The sequence below is a fragment of the Penaeus vannamei genome, chromosome 40, assembly GCF_042767895.1.
Source record: "Penaeus vannamei isolate JL-2024 chromosome 40, ASM4276789v1, whole genome shotgun sequence".
NCBI lineage: Eukaryota > Metazoa > Arthropoda > Malacostraca > Decapoda > Penaeidae > Penaeus > Penaeus vannamei.
This window is the reverse complement of record NC_091588.1, coordinates 25,374,914-25,377,413: the sequence shown is the minus strand read 5'-3', so window position 1 is coordinate 25,377,413 and position 2,500 is coordinate 25,374,914. Positions and strand designations below refer to the sequence as shown.

The following is a 2,500-nucleotide window of genomic DNA, read 5'->3' as shown; positions in this document are numbered from 1 at the left end:
TAGGGATTGTGGTGATAAAATGAGGAATGGTGCAGTGAGAGGGATAATGATAGATGGTGATTACGGTGATAAAAGGAGGAATGGGATAATGATAGATGGGGATGGTGCGGTGATAGGGATTGTGGTGATAAAATGAGGATTGGTTCAGTAAGAGGGATAATATTAGATGGTGATAGGGAATGTGATGATAAAATGGTGATGATGGAAACGCCGCCAAAGTGGAATGATATGAGTGATACTGAAGATAAGGATAGTAGGGTCAATAATTGCAATAGTGATGGTGACTAATAATGCTATTATTATTATTAGCAATGCTATTAATGATAGTGACGATGATGATGATGATGATATTGATACATAAGACACATAAGAACAAAAAAAATAAGAATGATCATAATAGCACTGATAATAAAGACAATAATAATGATAATGGTAGTAATGATAGATTCATGTACATAGAGAATTGTATGTACATATTTACAATTGAGTGAGAGAGAGAGAGAGAGAGAGAGAGAGAGAGAGAGAGAGAGAGAGAGAGAGAGAGAGAGAGAGAGAGAGAGAGAGAGAGAGAAAGGAAGGGAGGGAGGGAGAGAGAAACTGCGAGAACGATGGAAAGAGAGGTAGAGAGAAATAGAAAGTGGCGAAATGAGTGAAAGAGAGAGAGAGAAAGAAAAAAAAAAACAGGAAAATGCATAATGAGATGATTTTCAAAATGTGAAATTCGAAAGAGTGAAACTACGAAGTTCACGAAACTACAATTACAATATAATTTAGCGAAACAATTACACTTCACATCATTACTATCATACACCATACATCATAATGATTGCGTAACTAATAATAACTCCTTATCTTGATATTGCTCCTTACAAAATTACAACAACCAGCCAGTACAGAATAGACCAAATGTACTATCATTAAATACATTAATTGTTGTTCAAGTACATTAATTTTTGTTCAGGTACGTTCAATTAAGAATACATTCACTTATGAACAGACACTTGAACACAGATACCAAGGACTGGCATTGACCGTAAGTATTGTCATAAATTGTTTCGACCTCAATGAAAAAGAGGAAGGAGGTAGGGGGGAGAAAGAGGGAGAGGAGGGAGGGAGGAGGGGGAGAGATGGAGGGAGGGAGGAAGGAGGTAGGGGAGAGAAAAAGGGAGGAGGTAGGGGAGAGGAGGGAGGGAGGAGGGAGAGATGGAGGGAGGGAGGAGAGAAAGAGGGAGAGGAGGGAGAGGAGGGAGGGAGGTGGAGAGGAGAGATGGAGGGAGGGAGGAGGGAGAGAGATGGAGGGAGGAGAGAAAGAGGGAGAGGAGAGAAGGAGGGAAGAAAGAGGGAGAGATGGAGGGAGGGAAGGAGAGGGATTAAAGAGAAGGAGAGGAATTGATAGATAGAAAGGCGATAAGAGAGAGAGAGACAAAGAGAGAAAGAGGCAGAAACAGAGACAGCGAAAAGACGAAGAGAGAGAGAGAGAGAGAGAGAGAGAGAGAAAGGAAATGACAGAGACAGAGAAAGCGAGAAAACGGAGAGAGAGAGAGAGAGAGAGAGAGAGAGAGAGAGAGAGAGAGAGAGAAAGAAAGAAAGAAAGAAAGAAAGAAAGAAAGAAAGAAAGAAAGAGAGAGAGAGAGAGAGAGAGAAAGAAAGAAAGAAAGAAAGAAAGAAAGAAAGAAAGAAAGAAAGAAAGAAAGAAAGAAAGAAAGAAAGAAAGAAAGAGAGAGAGAGAGAGAGAGAGAGAGAGAGAGAGAGAGAGAGAGAGAGAGAGAGAGAGAGAGAGAGAGAGAGAGAGAGAGAGAGAGACAGAGAGAGAGAGAGAGAGAGAGGGGGAGAGAGACGGAAAGGAGAGAAGAGAGAGAGGGAGGAGGAAGAGAGAGAGAGAGAGAGAGAGAGAGAGAGAGAGAGAGAGAGAGAGAGAGAGAGAGAGAGAGAGGAAGAGGGACAGGCACCACACCCTATATTGATGGCCATGTGCTCTTCCTCGCCTCCCCCCCTCCCCCTTCCGCTGTTTCCCCTTTCACATTCTGTTGTGTTAACCTTCCCTCCCCTCCTCTTCCCCCTCTTTATTCCCTTCCTCCTCCCTTCGTCTCTCTCTCTTTCCTTCTTCTTTATCTCTTCTCTCTCCTCCTTTTTTTTTCTTTCCCTTTCTCTCGCCTTCTTCCAATCCTTTCCTTTCTTTTCCTACTTACTCCTACCCTATCCTCCTTCCTCCTTCTATTTCCCTTCCTTCCACCCCTCCCTCCCATCCCCCTCCTCCTCTCTCCTCCCTTGCCCCTTACCCCCTTTCCTCCACCCTCCACCCCCTCTCCCCCCTCCTCCCTCCCTCCTTCCTCTTCCCCCTTCCCTCCACCCTCCCAACCATCCCTCCCTTCCTCCTTACCCCCTTCCCTTCCCCTCCTTCCCTCCCCTCCCTCCCATCCCCCTTCCCTTCCTCCTTTCCTCCCTCCACCTCCCACCCTGCCTCCTCCCTCCCCTTTCCTCCCTCCCTTCCATCCCCCCT

General features: G+C 45.1%; 2 protein-coding genes across 4 annotated transcripts in view; one reads left to right on the top strand and one right to left on the bottom strand.

Annotated features, from left to right (window-relative positions):
* The window catches only part of LOC113826039 (UNC93-like protein), a 54,296-nt gene that overhangs the window by 11,226 nt on the left and 40,570 nt on the right, over window positions 1–2,500 (top strand). The window lies entirely within an intron of this gene.
* The window catches only part of LOC138860294 (amelogenin, X isoform-like), a 15,340-nt gene that overhangs the window by 3,956 nt on the left and 8,884 nt on the right, over window positions 1–2,500 (bottom strand). The gene's annotated exons all lie outside the window — the stretch shown is intronic.